The 21,513-nt window shown below is 43.8% G+C and overlaps 1 protein-coding gene across 2 annotated transcripts in view; it reads left to right on the top strand.

Annotated features, from left to right (window-relative positions):
• Positions 1–21,513, top strand: part of DOCK1 (dedicator of cytokinesis 1) — a 258,024-nt gene that overhangs the window by 153,720 nt on the left and 82,791 nt on the right. The gene's annotated exons all lie outside the window — the stretch shown is intronic.

The raw sequence follows: 21,513 nt of genomic DNA, 5'->3' as shown, positions 1-21,513 counted from the left end.
GTCTACCACACACACTCAACCCCTGTACCCCAGAAGTTATTACTTTTTAGCCATTGGGTTTACCTAGTCTACCTAAACCTGTAGTTTTCACTGCTTTCAGCAGATATTTTTATGTACATATTTGCCTGTAGGAGTTATTCCTCATCCTCTTCAGGCTGCCCAACTGTTGGAGGCAGCGCCAAGAAGCGCGTGTACTTTTTCAGGTCAGTACTGAGGAGCGTGGAGGGATCGCTGGGTTTGCTCCTTGCCAAATTCAGTGCTGGAGTGTTAAGTGTAGCAATGGAGCGATAGAAATGTGTGCTGAGCTTGGCTTTCCTTCAGCTGGCACTGTTAGCTATGCAGAGCAAACCTCCGTAGGTCGTTCTTCCAGCACGGCTGGGTTTTGTTGCATCAGGATTGCCAAGGAGGGGACCAGGGGCTTGGTTCTTCTTGGGGAGCGTGGACTCAGCTCTGATGTAGTTTCCCCTACAGGCCAAGGACTCGCTTTCTTCACCCATTTCTTCATTTGTCCTGTCTGAAGTTACTCTCTCTGATCTAGTAAGGAAAAAAAAAAATTGGTAAACTGATGTCTTTTTATCAAAGAAGTCAAAAATCTCCATCAGTGCCTAAGTGAAACAAAGCAGTTTGTAATGAATATGAATTTCTACGTGGGAAACGAGCATTAAATGTAAACCCCGAGGGATTTGCAAGGTGGAGTAGGTGTTGCAGAGAGAGTGGCTCAGCTGATAACCACCTAGACAAAGGTGATGCACATTTGTTTCAATTCTCTGCCTTTGCAAAAGGCCATTTCACTGCGGCGTGCACGGGGGGTGATGCATGGCACGTCTGCTGCCAACTAGTACTGGAAGGAGACAGTTGTCTTAATTAGAGGGCTGTTTTTACAGCTTCATATATTTTAGTTTCTGCCAAGACAACTGACAACAAGAAATGAGGAATTTATGAAGAAATCATGAAAAATTTATGCTGGCATATGTGATTTATTCATCTGGCTTATAAAATGTATTTTAACTTCCAACATCAGAGCTGCTAATAAGAAATTGGGAAATAGGCTGAGTCTGGGGATGGTTTGTATGAACAAGCACACCACAGTCTGTCCTACAGTGTGCATCACGGGGACATTACTGTGAGTTTCAGATGTTGGGCACTCATAACTTGCAAGATTTGGTTTCATCGGTTAGTTCAGGTTGGTTGGGATTTCAGGGTCATTATTGGTGGACAGAAACCGCACAGAATGAAAGGACGTGGGAGAACAGAGTAGTGCCAGTGACAAAAGTGCACCAAACCCTTCTATATTGCATCTTTACAAATAAAAATAAAAATAAAGACAACAACATTCAAAATTAAAGTGCATCTCTAAAAGGAAGCAGAGTTGTTAAATAGATTTTTGTTAGCTTGTTTGGTTTTGATCAGTCTCTAGGTATTACCTTTACAGAAATCAGTGTGGAGACTGATTCGGACCGATTTCAGTTAGGCTGTTCATTAATTTCCTTTATAACTTGTACCAGCTGTAATGTGAACTGGTAATTTGTTTGCTTGGGAAGTTAGAGGAGAAAAAATTCCCCTGCTGGAGGCTGTGGCAGAAGTGCTGCTGTATTTGAGGCACATGTTTTTTTTGTTCCCCTGACAGCATTGCCCTCTCTGTTTTGTACTTACCCAGGATTTAAATTTGTAAACTTTTACCATGCCCTGCGTGGAGGTTTGCACTGGAGCGTGCTGCTCTCTCTCCTGTAAAATATTTAATCCCTTTTACTTAGGTGTTTTTGTGGAAGTTGTTCTCTTGTTCTGACACAGAACCCCCACCTGCACAAGCCTGACAGATGAGATACAACAGTTGCCTTGATTTCAGGTGGGGCTTGTGCTCATGCTCTTCCACCTGGTAAGTAGCAGGGTTCAGGGGGACAAGGAGGAGGGAAACGTGCCCGGCTCCCAGTCCGAGCCCTCCGACAGCAGGAGGGGTTCCTGGGGCTGCAAAGGCAGCAGCCTTCCCTCGGCTGGCATGGGTTAGTGAGGATGACTGACATGCACTGAAAGAATTACCACCGAGTACTCCCAATTTGGGTTATTAAATGAAATCACGGTGCTAATGATGCAGTCTTTTCATTTTTTTTTTTTTTAATTTTTGCCCGTGTCCCAGTGCTACTTATTACTAATGGTATTCTTTCCCTGCAGCGAATAACCCTGTATAAGTACCGTAAGGCATCTGACCGAGTCTTACTGGGTTTGGAGATGCTGCAGAATCTATTAAGAGTCTTAGGCTGAGAAAAGAGCAATCCCTAAAAGCCTTTTCTGAGATTAAAAGAAAAAAAAAGCAAGGTGTAAATGTTTTCATATGCTTAGGGAAAATCACCATGTGAAGGTTTTATCTCATGCTGCTTTCTCCTGGTGCTTGTCTGAATTCAGCGCACTGGTTAGCAAGTTCCTCGGGCTGGGGGTGCAGCAGCAGCAGGAGGGGCTCTCTGGTACTGGACACCATCGGCCCTGTTAATAAGAGCAAAGGGCAAGGACTTCATCTTTTTGAAAACTTTTTTTCTCTGTGAAATTTGTCCATCGGAACACTGTGATGTTGTGTTACCAGGACATCAGTGGTCACAGCCATTTAAATGCATTTGGGGTTTGACACTTGTCATAGATCTCAACTCCTCTACGCAAATCCTCTCAGAAATTTCACTGGAGTTAAAAGCAAATAAATAAATTTCAATCCTGGTATTTACTGTCATCCATCAGCCTTGTGGAGCAGCCACTTGTGCTGGTGAAAGGCATGTCCATGGCACGAGGCATGCAGCGGCTCCTCCAGGAGCTGCTTCTGCTCACCACGTGCACGGGGTGCACACCAGGGGTGCCCTTCTGCCTCCTTCCATCTCTAAATTAACTTCAGTAATCATTAACTTGATAATGCTGATTTTTTGAAACAAAAATTTGTGAGGTGCTCTTATCCTGCCAACTGATCTGTAAATGACAGAGTAATCAAAAATTCCTGTTTTATGAAAGTGCCAGGTTGTGCTAGTCTGTTTTTGCAATTCGTTCAGCAGCGGGCCCTGGCTTCCAGGTGTCCTGCAGTACCTTCAGCTCTCCTCGACTGCAGTAAGCAATCGCTTTGGCCATTGTCAGCTCACAAAGCAGTTCCCTTAAACGTTTCCTTCTCTCCCTGAATCATAAATTGCCTGGCCCTAGGAGTGCCGTCTGCTACTGGGGAGTGCAGGGCTGAGGGTCTGCAGGGCACCAAGAAGGTCTGGGGGGAGTCACAAAATGTGCAACTCGTTCCCACTGATTTAAGGGAGAAGTGCCTGGCCTGGGTATTGGGGTTATTTATGTCTTAGTCAAGACAGTTCCTATAATAAAAGAAAGAGGAAATTAAAGTCCGGCTTTTCAAAAGAGCACAGGGAGTTTGTACACAATGCAGGACTCCAGATATCACAGAAGAGGGGAAAACCATTCTCTTTCTTGCTCTTTGATAGACAGCAAGGGGCTGTCTGGCAGTGCTCTGTAACCCCAGTAGCTCCTGAATCCCTCACCTTGTACCCCTGCAAGGGGCTGAGCAGGAACTAAATCTGGTAGCGAGATAAAAACTACTGTGCCTAATCAAATTATTTGACTTGTATTATTTCCAGTTTCAGTTTTTTAAAGCGTATTCAATCCTCGTGTTTAAAGTTCATTTTAAGCTAATTAAACAAATTTATGAGTAAGATGGTGCGAGTGGGTAATCTCAGCTTTTAGGTATTTTCTTCTCTTACGTCAGTAACCCAGCTTCAGTATTTTTCTAAATTTCTCTGGTTTATATTGACTTGAAAGTAAGAGATTTTAAACATAACAGTTGTAAGTCCCAAGGAAAAGAAGTGTTGTGTTTTTCTGTGCAGTGTGCTCAGGGGTTGTGGTCTGTGGTGAGGACTTGCACTGCGGGGTGAGAGGTGTTTCCTTGGCAGGTCTGGGAGCACTTCCATTCCTCAGCACGTAGGTGAGCAGCAGAAAATGTGGTAATGGGCAAAAGCATCTCTTTCAAGGAATCTCAGCAAGTTAACGTGTAAATAAACACCACTACAGTATTTGCCGGTGAATTTATTTTGATTATTTTAGCTTACCTTAAAATTTTACTTTCCTGTGAGTTAGCCGTGGTGGAAAATCACCGTGTAATCAAATTGCAACACACGTGTCGTTGGCAAGCTGGCTCAATTTAACCTCATCTGCACATGTACACATGTACCGCTGTTAGCACATTTTAATCTGAGAAACTGTATTTGGGATTTATTACCCAAACAGTTTGGGTAACCTAACAAATGAAACTTCACCACCGTGTTCAGCTCATTTTTGCTAAAGGGGTGCCATTGCTGACAATGTCTCGCTTGCCATAAAGCAAGATGGATAGTGCCAGTTTTATGTAGCGGCAATAATATTAAGTTGCGTTATTTCTATAAGAATCTCAGAGCATCTGGGGAAGATCATCTGCGTTATGTTGACCTTACAGATGTTTGAGTTGATTCATAGAGGGATTAAGTAATTTGCCTGTGCTCATGCAGTGAATAACCAGCAGCGAAGACCGGAATTCAAATCATATATTATCTTCCCATGAAACGTTCTGCTCCATTTCGATAACTAGAACATTTTCTATATGAACATTAACCCATAACTCTAACTGAAATAGCACAGTTCCCGTCCTCAGTGCGTAAATTGGAAAAACAATTCAGAATTGTATACAAAACGAAGGAAGGTCAATGCTGTGCTTAGGCTTTGAGTGCAGCACGGACAAATACTCATCCCAAATGACTTGTAGAGTTATGTACTTCTGTGAAGTCCCACCTAGATTGTCCTTCTGGATTCCCATCTTTATGCTAGAGGTTGACACCTCCAAGATGTTCCCAAAAAACGTCTTGGTGTGTCAATTCCCTGTCGGATCAAGCCAGAAGAGCGAGATTAGTTCTGTCCAACTCAAATTTAAGGTTGCTTTTAATGGAAGTGGTCAGAGCATGCTGTGGTGAACCACTGAGGTGGATGTATTTTGACACGGGAGCTGAGTGACTGCGATGTTGTTATCACTTGCATTTATTTTACCTCTCCTGTATAAGAAGATGGCTCAGGCAACACGTGCGGCATTATCATATTATCCTGAAGGTTGGAGCGTGCTGCTCGTAAAGCTTCGGTTCTCACAACGCTGTGCCAAATTAACAGGAATGAATAGCTGCCGAGTAAATAATCCTGTTTTGTCGCTGGTTTGTAATGGATGTGTTGATTGGAAACAACTTCTCTGTCTGTTTACATCACGATAATTTGATAACCCATTTGTATTATTTAAACTGCGCATTTTGTAAATGCCGAAGCCGAGTAATTGGTAGCAGAAGCAGTACATAGGAACTGCTCTCCTCAAGTGATTTTTAAATTGCTTTGCTTGCAGCTATGGAGTTTGCCATAAAGAATGATTTCTGCTGAAATTTCGAAGCCACGGGAGTGGTCAGAGAGCTGCAGAGGGACAGCCTGATGATTTAAGGTCTTCAATGCCCCGGCTGTTGTGGAGCAGAGTGCCGTAGACCTTGCTGGTCTAGCAGAACATTTCACTGCAGTTTCTTAATGCCCTAAACTAGGAATCTGATTTACTACCTATTAGGTCTTATTAGATCCTGCTTATAGGGAAAAATGAACTATTGTAGCTGGATGGCAGAAAATTAATTTGAAATAAATGTTATGTAGTCAGGCTTCGTCAGTTCTTTTATCCACGTCAATCTCTGTGGCTTTAAGGCTGCTTTTCCAATTTCGATGTGGTTTCTTGTAGAGCCATCCCGAACGTGCACACAGGGGTACAAGTGTGGTATGAAATTGTCTATTCAGAGCAGGCAGGTGTTGATGGGATTGCTTCACACATTTATAATCTAGGTGGTTTTTTCTAAAAACAGTTTTTGTTGTAATGAATGCGCTTTTTGTCTTCCTCCCCACTTGTTGTGCTATGGGGGCGGCTGGGAGGAGAAGGGTGGCTTTCAAGTGTCCCATGTTTTTGGATAGCATGTCATCTGCGGAGGGGCCTATGGATGTGGTTTTATTTCTTCAGATCTCTGCTTCCCATCCTGCTTTCCAGCTTTGCCTTCATTGCTGTTATCTTTAGTTCAGGTAAAGCTTCCTTTGAATGTGCTACAGGAGCTGTCTCAAGTAAAAAATATACTTGCAAACCACCAATAATTTGTGAGGTTTTTGCGCTGTTTGCCTTCAGAAACAGACCCCAAGTGCTGGTGGGAGAGCCGTGTGAGGAGCCCCATGCAGACTGAGCCCTGACACCAGGCCTGGCCCTAGGACTTCCCCTGCAGGCCCCACAGAAGTGAAGGAGCCTTTGGCAGAGCCCTGCCACCCTGCCAGCACCCACAGACATCTCAGCTCAGGCCCACCAGGCTTTGGACCTTCCTCCATGTCCCTCAGGAGCTCCACACGTGTGCCTCCCCGTCCTGGGGCTGCCAAGCCAAGCAGCTGTGCTTGGGACACGTGCAGAGATGACCGTATTGACTCCCCATTAAATAAAAGGAGGAGATAGTGAATTCGGCTGGTGAAGGAGTAGGCAAGCACTGATGTGCTTCTCACCCGGATCAATCGTGTTTGTTTGGGTGGTAAAACTCCTTGCAGGCTGAGAAAATGAGCTTGCTGGGACTGGCAGCTGCAAGATTACTTTAGCAGTTCCAGATGAGTGAATGGGAAGCTTTAGCTGTTCCCTAACACCAAGCAGAAGATACAAATACCTTGTCTTGCATTTGTACATCATCGTACCTGCGCTTTCCTGCTCCTAGATTAACACAGATTGTGTTTGTTTGTGTGATGTGCAGAATCCACCTGAGGGCAGGTTGTCTGTATTGAGCAGGAGAGTCTGAAATATGACATGCACAGCACACGGGGCAGGTCTTTGGAGACAGAAAGTCCTTTGCTTCTCGCTAACTTCATCTGACGTATGTAATGGGATGGGCACAAAAGGTTTTGTAATTGAGAGAGCCAACACCTCATTATTTCCAGAGCAGCCAGGTGCCCTCCCTGGCTTAGGCCCGCAGCCCAAATGGACCTGTGCTGCTGGGTCCCTGTCCCCACACTGCTCCAACACCTCCTGTCCCAGCAACACCCTGGGACTTGCAGGCACCCTTTTTGTCCCCCCATCAAAGTTGCTTCCAACACGAGCCCCTGAAAGTCTCGAGGCTAAGCCATCCCACAAAGCACAGGACTCGATTCTCTTCAGGCATTACTAAGTCATACAGGCAAAAAAAAGGGGTTTTCCCCCAAATAACTGTTAAGCATCTTTTCTTCACATATGGTCTCTCATGAGGTTTAGTTCTAGAAGCACAGTAACTTCCAGATTTTTCTATTCTCCTCACCATTATAGCAGGCATATACGGTGATCCTATCTCACTGAAATAATGTATTAATGTTGCATGAGAGGGAAAAAAAGCAATGCCTCAAGGGAATTAACCAGTTGTTCTGACAGCTTCCTTCTGCTGTGGTGTCTTCAAGTCACCTAGACGGACTCACACCATAAGGAGGAGTTATAATGTACGCTATGGTGGCCCACCAGGAGTCGTATTGGACATCCCACATTCTGATTTTGCTCAGTATCTGTCTTTATTGCCCATCTGTGCTCGTTGAATTTGCCCTTGTATGATGAGCTGCCCTTCTCTGCATCTGTATCGCAGACAGCTCTTAGTCCTGTGAAATTCAGCCCAGATTTCAGCCTGTGCTGTGGGGTTGCTGTGTCTGTCCCCCACCACATCCCACCCCTCACAGGGCCTGTCTCAGAGCTGGCAGCCTGCACATCAGAAGCTGTGCTGGCACAGTGCTGTTCCCAGCACTTTTCACGTTAATTTAGGCAAAGCAACACACTACAGTGTTCTTATGTTTTCCAGAGCCACTTTTCTCTGAGCCTGACCCTATAAATGTGTTCTTAAGTAATTTTGAATGAGAGAAGGCGAGTCCCCAAATCGCTGTGCTGCACAAATTGACTTAAAAAAAAAAAGCCTGTTTACCACAACTGAAAACTTCTTAGCAGAAGTTAATTTATACAGCTGTGATCATGCAGTAATTATGATTTGTCACAGTCTAATATTTACTTTTTTTGACTAATTTAAAACCTATTCATTATACGACATACAAATTAAGAACAAAGTGTTGTGCTGGTCTCTGAATGCGTAATTGCAATTAAGACATTCTCCTGCAGAAATAATGCGCGGAGGGTTAATTTGGACTCTGCGCTGTTCTTTCTTCTTTGTGTGTCTGCACAATTAAATTATCCAACTGCGGCACGGAGAAAATAATCGATAATTATTTGTATCTGAGCTGTCCCGTAGTATTTTAATGGAGGTGCAAAAGCGTCTTCAGCAGTTGGTGGTACGGTGTAATGAGGAATGTTTGGGAGGTGGGTGGCGGTTTGAAATACAGCTCAGGTTTGGGGGAAATTCTTCAGCTCTGTTTATTTTGTGACTCAATCCGTATTTTCTTTTTGTACAGAAGGGACGTAGGTGGCATGCCAAGACCTGCAGAGTGGCACAGGCTGTGAAAATACTCGGAGCCTATCCGTAGCATGTTACAGGGTATAACATCTCCTAATGAATTTTGGTTTTCCTTCCCTCGGGGCGAAGAATCCTGTTAGTCAGGTTGTTATCACTCTTTCCTTGTTATTTAAAAGAAAAACTTGAGATGTTTTACAAGGGCCTGTAAAGTGATTCAAATGCCCGGGAAGGCACGTCCTGCAGGGCAGCAGGAGCACCACTGCCTGGCGCTTGGTGACGGGAACCCTACATGGCAATGTTCTGGGAGGAAGGTGTGGGGTGCCCGGGTTTGGGGTCAGCAGCTTGTCCCATGGTCCTTGACCCTCAGGTGGCATCGTGACCCCAGAGGGGTGCTGGTGCAGGGATGAGGGGCAGCTTGTGGTGCCCTGAGTTTGGGGTTTTGTCCTTGGCTTTGGCACGTGGTGAAGGACAGGGCCGAATGGGGCTTCTGGCCTCTGCTGCAAGTGAGCGACCTTACTAAAGGGATTCAGGTTATTCCTGATGAAAGTGTCAGCGCTTTCAGAGTTGCCATTGCAGGAGAACCTTCAGAAGTCTTTATTTCTCCCTTTTTTGCTGGCATTTGGTTCTTAAACATTTAATGACGGCTTAGGAATAAAAATATTACGGTTTCATACAAAATTACAAATCGGAGAGAACACCACAGAAGTGAATCTATTCCCCGTTATAGGAGCAGCACTTGAATGGTTTCCTCAGCTCATGCTCTCTTATAGAGGGAGCTAAATTGCTTTTTGCGAGGCTTATTTTCACCCGTACGTTGTTGCACAGGTGATAGGAAATGTGTAACTTTTAAGTATGCCTAAAGAGAGAATTTCACAACTGCGATAGAACAGATTAAATATTAAGGTAGGTATATCTAAAAAAAGATCGTAAAACCCTTTTCATTATTTCTCCCAGTAAAATTTGAATTACATGGCCCAAATAGCAGGGGAGGGGGTGTTATTCTTTCCCATAAAGCTAGAGAAAAAGGAAAAGGCTCCAAAAATACGGGGAAAATGAATCTTTATCTCAGAGTTGGCTTTTTCAGAAAATAGTACTGAAGTCATTTTAGCAATAATGTATAAAAAAAACTTGTTATATGTTTTCTTATAAAATACTGTTATCTGCCAGAGACCCGGGGATGACGAGGAAAGCTGAAATAGGACACGTTCCATTTTAACATCCCCTAAATCTTCAGCAGGCCTTCCCACATCTTCTTGGCTGTCGGTGTGAGCAAAACCGAGCCCTTAGTGCAGGCTTTTGTGTTGCTGCTGTGATGCTACCACTTTTGACCGAAGGCACTATAAATTCTGCCGGAGCTCTGCGTGCCACTTGCAGCCCCTTTTAATATCTTTCGGGTACCCATTTTCAGCGATCGCAGTCTGTGTGCTACTGACGTTAAAGCTGAAAATATGTACAAACCTGAACAAACTGCATCCCGTTCTGGCTTTAATTTGTCTGCTAGGATATGGAAAAGGTCCAGAAAGCTGTGCTGCTTACCTTATATAAACCTTTGACAACTACAGGAGTTGTTTGGTGCTGGCCTATATAGCTTCTCGCCTTCGCCAGCCTTCCCATAATGTCTGCTGCAGGTGGACGCTGGCAAATCTCATCTGGGTGAGCATCAGTATCCTTTCCACAAGCAGCATTTCCCTGTCCTTCATGGCTGTAATGCCAGCATCCCTCTCCATCAGAAGGACCCATTGGTAGTCTCGGCGTGCTGCTCAGCTCACTCCTGGCTTATTGCTGCTGGCGCCTGAGCGATGCTGCAACAGCAGCTTCATTACTGGGAGTGGGGAGAATCCGTCTACATCCAAACAAGTCTTCATCCTCACAGGGCACGTCGCTGTCTCTCCCTGCGTCCCAGCCCATCCCACGCTCGGTGGGTATAATTGCTGCAAGTTCGGGATGCTCAAACACTGTGTCACGGGCCTCGAGCTGGTGGTGTATGACTTCAGACATACATTATTGCTTAAACCTTGGTGCAGCGGAGGGAGGAAACAAGTTGTGTATTGGCTTCGTGTGGATTTGTAATACAGATGTCCTGGCACGAGACTCCACAGAACTGCAGCCTGGCTGATGTGGGCAGGGAGCTCAGTCCCTCTGGGTGCCCAGCCCCAGGTCCCGGTGGGTTTGAAGCTCTCCAGGAGGAGCCCCCAGCCCCTCTCTGTGCCAAGGCTCCCCAGCCCAGATGTGCTGCTGGGGGCCAGGGGCAGCCCCCGGGGACAGGCTGCTGGATACCAAGAGTGCCCCACTCCTCTGATTCCTCTGGCAAGTACACATCATGGTTTTCAGCAGCGAAGTGATACGCTCTTTCATTACAGAATATTAAGCCGGATAAGATTATGGCAGCTTTAGGTGTTGCTATATATTGCTGCCTGTGCCACCATCGCCTTAAAAAATCATCTTCGCTGTGGATGTTTTGTTGGTTTCACTGAAAAGGGAAAAACTCCCAGCACTGGGGCTGGTATAGATTTTTTTTTCTCGCTTTGTTCCTGTCACCCATCTGAGCCCATAAAATAATTACAGGCTACTCGCAGAGAAGCTGCTCGGCTTCAGTGCCATTGGCATTATAAATTACATGTCTGGAGATAGACAAAATATGCAATTCAGGCCGGAGGAGAGCATAAAAGGAGCATAAATGGTGCATAAATGTTATGCGAGCCTTTTGCCCAACTAGACTTTGACCCCGTCCAGGGAAATCATCCCAATGGCACTGCTGTGGGAAGTGCTTGGCTGTCTGTCCTGTCCTCACAGGGGGTTCACAGTGCTCTGCTCTGCTCGCAGTCAGGAAATTTTGAAATTCAGGTCATTTCCAAATCCAAAATTCCCTATTTTGGACACAGTGAATAGAGCTGCCTTAGTACTGGGGACACGCTTATCTCTGTGTTAACCCAAACTTTGATATGGCTCGGCTGCAGCGGAGATGAAGACTCAACATACCGCAGCCGCCCCTTCCAGTCATCACCCAGTCGTGCAAACTCATCTCTCAGAAATAAAAGTTTAGCCTTACGGTGTACTAAAAAAGGGTTTCCAAGATGCTATATATATATATTTCAAAAGCCAGATTGTTTCTTGTAGGTTTAAAAATACCTTACCCCTATATAGTGTATTTTTGTGTCGTGAAGAGCTTCCTCAGATTAACAGTGAGAGAAAATGAAGTATGGCGTGAGAGAAATGGTAAAGGAGCAGATTTCTTGCTGAAGGATCTAGTTGGAAGAATCCTGCAGCCAGGGCATTAAAATAATTACCAGTTTCCCATTTGAAGGCCATATTATTGTCCTATTAGTAGGTCTTCTCTAGAGGGCGGGCGGTGCTTTAGTGGTGCTTCATCTCTTCGGTCTCCATCCTTGATGTGGAGGCAGGGGAGAGTCTTTAGTAGAAAAAAAGATATCTCTGGCTGTACTCTTAGGGGTACGGCCATATTCAGTGGCCACAATTACATTTCACAACTCTGTACAATTGGACAATTTCAACAGAAACTTTCTCATTGATGCACTTGGCCATTTTTATTATTTTTTTTTCTGCGACCCTGATTGCATTTGCCTCTGAGGTGTTGACTTCACCAGGCAGCAACGAATTGCCGGTTGTAAAATCGCAGGGAGGAATTTTGGGGAGGACTGGCATGGCACAGGGAGGGCCGGGTCCTCCAGAGCCCCGAACGCATCCGAAGGCTTCAAACCACAGCCGTGCTGCACCAGAGCGCGATGCTTCCCTGCAGAAGTGGCTGCTCAGAGCATCCAAAACACATGTTAGGGGAGTGAACAAAAATGGGTTTGATTGTTCCTTTCCGCTGTGGTTTGTTATAAGACGGTTCGTTTTTATCTGCAGCATTATTTAGCCCGTCTAAACTGCAGAAAGCACGTGCCTCGTAAGGACGAAATGAAGGCTGAAGGCAGTCAGAGGGAATCAGCGTCTCCGGGCTTCCCCAAAATAAGGGATGCACCAGAAGAGAAAAAATGTTATGTATGAGAGGGATGTTGTGGGGCTGCTCGGGATGGATCACCTGGGGCTGCTAATTGCAGCCAGGCTCAGCTCCAATGCAAACCCTGGGCAGGAAGCGAAAACCCTTTCCTTACTGAGCCATGTCTCCTTGCTGCAGACAGGAGCCTGCAAGAGAAATTAGAAGAACAGCAAAGCGCTGATCTTGTCCAGAGGTTAATAGCTGGGTTACGCGAGCAGTGGGCTGCTCGGGATGGGAGTGCTGTTCCCGTCTCGCTTCACTCCTTCTTCACATACCCCACTGCCTTCCTGAAATGTTCTGTGTCACAGCAAAATTTGGGAGCAATGCTTTGGATCAAGTGCAGGCTTACCTAAAGCTCCGGGAAGGTTTTTTTTGTGTTTTTTTTTTTTTTTTCCCCCCATATGTTTCTAGCATCAGTGATCCCATTGCAAGGCTGCCAGCAACGTAAGTGTCCGCAGAGTAGCAAAGCAGAGCAGCCACTGCAGGTACATCATTCACATCTCTCACCAGAAGATTGTGTTTTAACCACGTGGGGTGGGGAGGAAGGAGGTCCTAATTTTGTCAAAGTTGGTCCTAATTTTGTGAGAGTTGGCTCCTCTGGGCAGCGTCTCTTGGTTGGGATTCTTGGTAGTGAGACTACAAAAGTAACAGTAAGGCACAGGGCGAAAAGCTAAATTCCTTTTCCTTTCCATAGAAGTTTTTTGCCATCAGGCATCATGATTAACTTTACATTTTGGATGCTGTACAAAGCAAGAAGTCCTTTCCAGCCAACTGAGTGGGGCACACCGGATTTATGACCCCAGCAGCACTGATGTGGTGCTCAACTCACCTTTGCACTCCTTGCTCTGCAGATTCCTTTCTTCTTCCTCGTTTGTATTCTGTGACAGACTTTGATAGAGTAATTAAATATCCGCAGGAAAAAATTAGGATTATTTTCCAAGCGTTATGAGATTTATTTAGCCAGCTGCAATTGTCTAAACAATTGATTGCACGATTGATGAAAATGTCAAAGAATTTGAAATGTAGCAAATCGATTCTATTGATTTATCCATAATTACCCGAAGTAGCCTTCATCTGTATTCAGGGTACCTGTAGAAATGCCAAAGTAACAAAGGACAGTGCTGTCAGCAGGAAATGAGAGAGGTTCCCTTGCTGCAAACCCTGAGACACTGTCATGTATTTGATTATTTTTTTCCCCCAAATTCACGGGACATTCACCCTTTGCAGGAAAACTTGCCCAGTGTCCTTTCTCACACTTCACGTGAGTGTATTCCCTTTTTAAAATTTTTTTTTTATTATTATTTCCAGATCAAATTCTTTTTTAAAAAAACAATGCAACAGGGAAAATATCTTTGGGTTTATTGATTTTTACCCCTGCAACACCTAGCCGAATCCTGGCCAGCAGCCTGGGCAAGTGCCTGGGAGCCCTCGCAGCTCCCCTCTGTGGTTGCACAGCTGCTGGGAAGTGATGCTTTCAGCAGGTAAACTCGGCCAGGGCAGGCTGTGAGAAGTGTTCCGTAGCAAAGCCTTTTTGCCTTTTATTGGGCAGTGCATTAAAGTGAAAACTGCTCGTTTAATGGCTGAGGCGACTGCAGATTTCTTCTAGCAGGACTGCAACAAATTACCTTTCTTTTAAGCTAGGAGATCTATTGCAATTCTGCCAGGTATCGTAATAAAATAGTCTTTTTGAATTCAGTAAGTCGTCTTTCTTTAGAATATTAACTTTTGGGAAGAGCAATGCTGATGCTGTCCGCTCGCAGTGGACGCCGGCTTCCCGGTATTGTAGCCTTAGCTAAAAACTCTTAAATTAAATTGTCTTGTAGCATTTCCATTAGAAAACACCATTTCTGAGCTTTTATTACTCCGTCATAAAAATCCCTAGGAGGTGAGATTTAGTACACGAGGTTATATCCGTGGCTGGCGTTAAATCTTAGGCAGAATTTCAGGAGACAAACTTTACCGGTGCTTTTGGGAAGGAAGCATTGGCACAGGCGTGGGGCACGCTGAGGAAGAGAAAGGTGCTGGTCGTGGGCTCCTTTTGGTTCAGAGGTGTGGGACATCCTGGTGTGGCCTCACAGCCACGTCTTCGTCTTCACGATGGGTTTCTGCTACCTCTACTCGTGCCCATCCTCATGCTGAGGATCCTTTTCTTGTTGGAAGTCCCATCATTTCAGCAGGCATTTGAGGTGGCCTGTGTTCTCCACACGGATCCATCACACTTCTGGGTAGGCAAAGTGCATCTACAAGGACATTTGAATGGAATCTCCATTCAAACTTTATTTTAAATAGTTTATTTCTGTTGTTTCTCATTCGATTGTCCAGCGTTGTAGCACTTTTGCCTGTCTATTCCGACAGGGTTGATTGCAAAAACTGATCTTAACACATGAGATAACTGTACCAAAAAGGTGATTTGTAAAAACAAACACATTGTGAGCGTTACACGGTGCCTACCGTTGGTAGTCAGACCACAAATCTGTCCTTCTGCAACTTGCAGTTATTTTTCGTTTGTCTGTCCCCATTGTTTTAGAGGACACACAGCCCGGAATATAAATCAGGGAAGAGGTGTCAGTGATTATAGATGATATGCTAAAACTGTTTCTGAAATATTTATTAGAAAATAGGTTAATAAAGTGACACGGTGCACCTGTGCTGGTGTGAAGTAGACATTATGAGAAGATTATGCTAATGTGAGTATTTAGTAGCAAGTCTTCTTTGGGATTACTCTGGGCTATTATCATAGTCAGCCCAGGAATTGTAATTCAAAAGAAAGCAAATGATCAAGGCTTTTGTTTCTTTTTTTTTCCCCTTCTACGTTTTGACTGCTCTTTAGCCTGATGAATTAGAAAGAATATATTGCGAGGAACCTTTTAAATGTACTGCTAAAAAAAAAAAAAAAAGAAGAAGAAGAAAGTAGGCTGGACAGAGGAACTATTACATACAGAAGTGTAAAACAAAAAGGATTTTGGAAGCCTTGATGGGGGCCGGGCAGTTGTTAAGTTTGGAGGTGAGAAAGGATGAACAGTAATACCGGCATACGAAAAGAAAGAGAGAATTTGGGGAGGGAGAAGATTGTCAGGAGATGCAAAGACATCAGATATACCTTCATGCTCACACATTTCGATGATTTTGACTCCTATGTCCATAATAAGTACCTGCATATTACGTGTTTTCTATGTTCCAGGATCCCAGTCATTGGCGTATCACATACTGTATGTGATGCGAAGGAAAAAGTGCCTGTAGGGGTATATTAAAATACAAGTTTTAATTCATGCGTGAGTGAAAAGTTGTTTAAAACTTACCTGTGCTTTGCGACTGGAAAGCCGAAAACTAACGTGAAGGTATTTGAAGTGATTGCTCTTTAAAAGGAGACATTGCTATTCATGCCTTAGTGAGCATTTGCTCAGGTTTGGGTTTTGCTCTGGGATTTCAAGGTCTAGGTCTGTTGTTTCGTAGGCAGCCTGACAAGATAAGAGTAGTCTGTCTCATATATGCGCAGTAAATTTGTCTCCCAGAGCAGCAAAAGCTCAGGCATGCAAAGCATGATGATGTGCAGGGAGGCTGATCGGCTGTAATAAAGCATTCATTATCCCTCCATCTAAATTAACTGAAATGACATCATAATAGTGCCTTTTACAACCTCACTCAAATTCCCTCTCTTTTATCGAATTATCAGCTAAACCTAAATTATCTTAAGCTGTGTCTATATATCCTTGTTTAGGTAGTTATTCTGTCATTAGGGAATCCATCCGTCCCTTTGCTCGTTGGTGCTTTCCTTCTTCTTTTTTGATGTTCGCTTAAGGAGGAGTAGCGGGGCGCACACTTGCAGCTCGCGCTGCTTCCCTATTTTCGTGTCATAAGCATTTTGTGCTTGTAGTGTGAACCTGAGCCCCTGGATGCTAGATCTAAGCAGATGATGGACAAAACAGGACGTGCTGTGAGAATGGTTCTGCTTTGGGAATATCTCTGTGGGTTCGTGCTCCAAAACACAACCTTTTTGCAGAGGCAGCTGATCTATGCGTGTGTTAGGGATGCGCTAGGTGTGCCGCAGCACCGTGTGAAATGAAAAGAAAATGGGGCATAAAACATCGTTAAACAGGAGCGAACAAGCAAATCAGGGCACTTGATTAATTATAAGACAGGGAGAAGGAAAAAACCGACTGTACCTGAGAAAGCAGGGGAGAGGTGTTTGGCACCGTGACTGCTGTTACACTTATAAATTGAGTCCCTTTGTCCCTTCCTCATTTATTATTACCACTGCAAGTCTGGATTTGATAAATAGGAACAGCCTCCTGGCCTCGGTGAGGTTGTACACGTGAAGAAGGGCCTCTCTACAACGGTAAAGTTACAGAGTCAAAGCCTAAATGTCTGCGTTATTTGGGGGAGCAATCTCCAAGCGTGCAGCCACAAACCTGTGAGCCCTCTGGATGTGATTAATAATCACTAACAGCATAAATACACGGTGGTTGCAACTGAGGTTGTGTTTACGGCTTGAAGCAGCAGCATATGAATGGATTTATTGACTCTGGAGTGAGGGCCATAAATGAGGAGAAACTGTGGAAGAAATGAGGACTGACCCATCCTGCTGCCCTAGGCAGGGCGAGGTGCGTGATCCCCGGCCGTGTCCCAGATGGTTGCTTCACTTGTTTACTTCTGTTTTGGTTTTAGGGAAACAAAAAAACAATGTCTTTAGAACAGCAAGCTCCCGGGATGTTTTTGAGGTACTTTATGCCATCATTTATAAGTTTTGTGCCTGCTCCCCTTCTCAGCACTGCTCCTCTAGCATATTGAGGAGAATTTCTGCTCTCAGTGGCCAGTCCTTAGCATCCCAAGGTATTTCCTATTTTGTTTGGGAACTTTGTTCCCATTGCAGTTGCCCCTTGCCCTGTTAGAGCCAGGCCAAGCAGTTCGTAGCGTGGTGGCACGGTGGTGTTCAGTGGTTTTGGTGCCACCATTCACCAACACCCTGTGCAGTTTCCACCATGTGCCAGTGCGGATGATTATTCCTCCTGGTTCATAAAGAACTGATAAGGCGTCTTATCAGCAAGTATACGAGTGTAGCAGGGTATGTTAAAATCAGTCCCCAGCTCTCAGTCCTCTCTCACTCAAGGTTTCAACTTCTGTGGCTCTTCCTGACACGGATAACTTCTTTCATTAATCAAGACTGAAATTCAAGAAAAGCACTTCTCTTTATGCACATGCAGCTAGACGCTGATCTTCGTTATTAATTACACCAAGGAAAGGTTTGCCACTGCGGACTGATGATCTCCATTGAACACAGGAGGTGTTTTGATGCTCCCCCGTTGGCCCAGCCAGTTCCATGTACGCCTTTCATCCTTACGTAAGGATGTCCTTAATTTTAAGCAGCCAGCTTATTTTGCAGTACAGAACTGGTGCGGTTGTTTTAATTCTGCCTGTTCTGAGAAGCCAGTTTCCCCTGTTTTTTTTCCAGTTTCTACAACTTTTACAGTGAAGTTAGTGCAAGCCACAAGTACCTGCATCGAAAGAGGAAGAGTATCGGACCAACACCTGGAATTATTCATAAACAATTTCTACTGAATTTTATTGGGGCATAAATCTGAACCGTGATTTGCAGCAAACCTCACAGATGATAACGTGCCATTTCCTGGAGTGTAGCCAAGAATTCACTGAGCAAAATTTTAGTCTATCTGCATGATCTCTTCAGAGAAATCATCTTTCTCATTGACAAACCACACGACTGAGCGTAGTACTGCAGTGGTGAAGCAGGCCAGCCAGACCGTTGTGCTTTTGCCAGGTCCGTTGTTATTTCTTTTGATTCTTTGTCCCCAAATTGCAGCTCGTTCACAGGAAGGTATTTGAATATTCCAGGTGAAAACACTATTTTTTTTTTTTCTCAGCGACAGTTGTTTTCAATACTTCTGTGCAACATCTGCAGCACAATTTCCAGTCAGCAGCGGATTTGACTTATCTGCATCCTTAAGATGCTTTCCAGAAACCTGATGATTTCTCTGCCATCTTTCTGTTTGTGTCTTTTTTAATCACTCCTCTTCACTGTGGTACCAGAAGAGCAAGAGCAGGTGGCTCCTATCTGTCTGCTTCAGTTTAAGCCTGGAGAACAACCTAATCGAAGGTTTCCTGAAACAAATAATGGACAGAGTCTGCTGTGGGTTGGTCGTGTTGTTTGCATTCTCCTGCATCAATTTGCTTCCAGATGATGCTCAAGCACCTTCTGTTCTGGTTCAAGATCAGTATTTTCCAGTTAAGAACAACCAAATCATGGCATTTTCTTCCATATTATTTCCAGAATATTGACACACTTTCTGAGATCCAATTTCTGCTCCTGTTTTTTGAGATCCTGGCTCAGCTTGCCTTGTGGTTGGCACCTCTCCTCGCTTCTGTGTGAGTGTGTCAGAGAGCACGAGGTGGTCAGGAGTCAGGGATCCCAACACAGCAGCAAAGTACGTGTACCTAAACCCAGCCTTTCCTTCCCTGGGCCCCATAACAGAACTTTACAGTGAGGTAAAGGAGGAGAGCTGTGTCATGGAAGCCTCCAAATTGTCCAGGAGTGCTATATGCCTTGCTACTTCTCATGGTACTATTTTAATATATATTCTCAAAATCAACTTCGTGAGATAAAATCATCAAACTTTCTTTCTTTTCTCTTGACATCAGAGGTAGTGAAAGATGCTGGAACGCTCTGTGGGCTCGGTCATGAGAGAAGTCATTTTGGTGCCTTTAATTGTGCCAGGAAGTTGCAGGGGTTGCACTGCTTTCTGGTTGTTCTGCTTTATAACTTCTCGTTTCACACTAACAGAAGGAGCGAGTGGATCATCTAATCAAACGAAAATTAAAATGGGGCTCGAATAATTAAAAAATCAACACTTTAAATCTCTGCATCGCTTTTTCGGATGCTCCACTGCAGGAATCTGGGAGGAACACCTACCCTCCTAGAGCAGTCCAACCACGGGTAGCACATGGGCTGAAGGGGCTGGATGAAGGGTGTTTGCTGGCAATTAGAGTGGTACAGGTGTGTCGTGGTTTAGTCCTTCTTCTGTTGCAAGGTACAGTGGATTCTGCACTTTTTGTTGTTTATTTGTAGGCACTGGAATTAATAATATAGGGGAAAAATGAGAGCTACAATTTAAAGTAAAATAATGGTATATAAAGTAATGAGATTGTTCCAAAGCTTAATTAGATGGAGCAGATTGAATACATTACAGTGATGTCTTGAGGCAACATAATTAAATTGTAGGCATAATCCTCCCTGTATTGGATCTGATTTTATCTTCGTAAGGCGCGGAGCATTAGAGAGCCCCTTCCTGCTGTGGTAAATCACTGCTCCTTCCGGGAAGCCTTGCGGATCTCCTGGTATTGTCAGGCTTTCAAAACCAAACAAAACAGGACATAAGTCTACATAGCCAATTGTTGGTGCTCTGATTACACGGATAGCTTCAGATTCCATCTTGGTATACGCTACGGCTCAGTAATTGAATCATAGATCTAAAAGCCGTCTGCAGTGGGTTCTTGTGTGTGCTGAAGTCATCGCATTTATAAAATCCCTTAATGAAGTTTCCAAATATATCCCCTGACAAAGTTACTGGTGAATAATGCACGGAGTTGCTGTTCCTCAAATGCAGCTCTGCGTGTGCCGGGCACAAGTGTGAGGATGCAAATGAGATCTTTAGGTATAAAAAGTGATATTGTGAAACGTATGTAAAGTGTATAAAGAGAGGGATTTTTTCATATGGGTATTTATAGATAAATGTACCTACACATGTGGGCTTTTTTCTTTTATATATGCTATTCTATTTTACATATTCTTCAATCTTTCACATTTTCTTTTGTGCTTTCCTTTATCTACTTCGTTTTGCTTTTCATTTTTGGATACTTTCCTTCTCCTCCAGTGGCAGTACTGTGGGGGTAATCCAGCTTTATAGCAGAGACACATCCCAGTGGTGGCAGAAGTTGTGCCTTATGTAATTTACTTGGTACACATGAATAATCTCTCATACCATGCTGCTGTCTGGGTGTTATCTAGAGGTTTTACTTTGCTTGGGCTAATAAACATTTAGCTTAATGTTCTTTTTTTTTTTAATTATTATTTCCAGGAAAGATCAGTAGGTATCTTAAATTCAATAAAAGATTTAACTGCTTCTACTGGTTTGTTTTAAAAAATCCTGATTTTTTTTTTCATCAACCCGTAGAAAGATTAACTGTTATTTGCATCCAGTAGTGCAAATCTCTTCTTAAAGATTGCTATTGGGGGAAAAAAATAATAATAAAAAAAAAGTTGTACATTTTATGAGTGGTCTTTATCGTTACTGGTACTTTCAGGAGGCATCAATCTGTACCACAGACAGTTTGCTCAAAAGACGAGCTCGTTTGGCATTAGCTGGCAGTTTCATACCATAAATTTAGAGTCTTCAGGAGGAATCTAATGTTTATTTTGAGAATGGAGATGAGGATACCAGAGAATAATATGTTTCCTTTTCAGCACCATGAATATGTAGTGACCTACTTATGCTATAGCATTTGGTTTTATTTTTAAAGCTTGTCAAGTCAGCTTCTATTGCAATTTAACAAGCAACCTTTTCGGGGAAGCAATAAACTGTACTAGGGAGTAAATTAGCGTTTGAGAAGTAGAACACTGAACAATATTTTGAAGGCTGTCCTTCAAGAGCATTTTTATATGTTTTTGTTCAATAAGTAAAACAGTGTCTGCCTCGTATTTGTTTAAAAACACGTTTTGCTTCACCTGCAAGTTAAAGTCCAGCCAATTTCAGCCCCAGGTTAGCTACAACGTTAAGATACTGCAGCTTTAAAGAAACTAATAGACTTTTTTCTAATAAACTGAATTTTTAATGATCTTCTGATTATCATGAGATATTTTAAAGACAAGTGATTTTATCCCAAACATTCCTTGTTTCTTTACTCTGCATATGCTAATTTGCTTGATTAATTTTGAGAACATCTGCATATAATTCCGTATGCTTACCAGTGGTGAGATCACACTGCTTTTCAAGTAACAGCTACAAATTTCACTTTCCAGACAGACTCAGATTTTTGTCGAATTGGGAT

Source organism: Aythya marila (assembly GCF_965140915.1).
Source record: "Aythya marila genome assembly, chromosome: 7".
NCBI classification, from domain to species: Eukaryota; Metazoa; Chordata; class Aves; order Anseriformes; family Anatidae; genus Aythya; species Aythya marila.
Note: the sequence above shows the minus strand (reverse complement) of the source record. Positions and strands in the feature narration are given on the sequence as shown.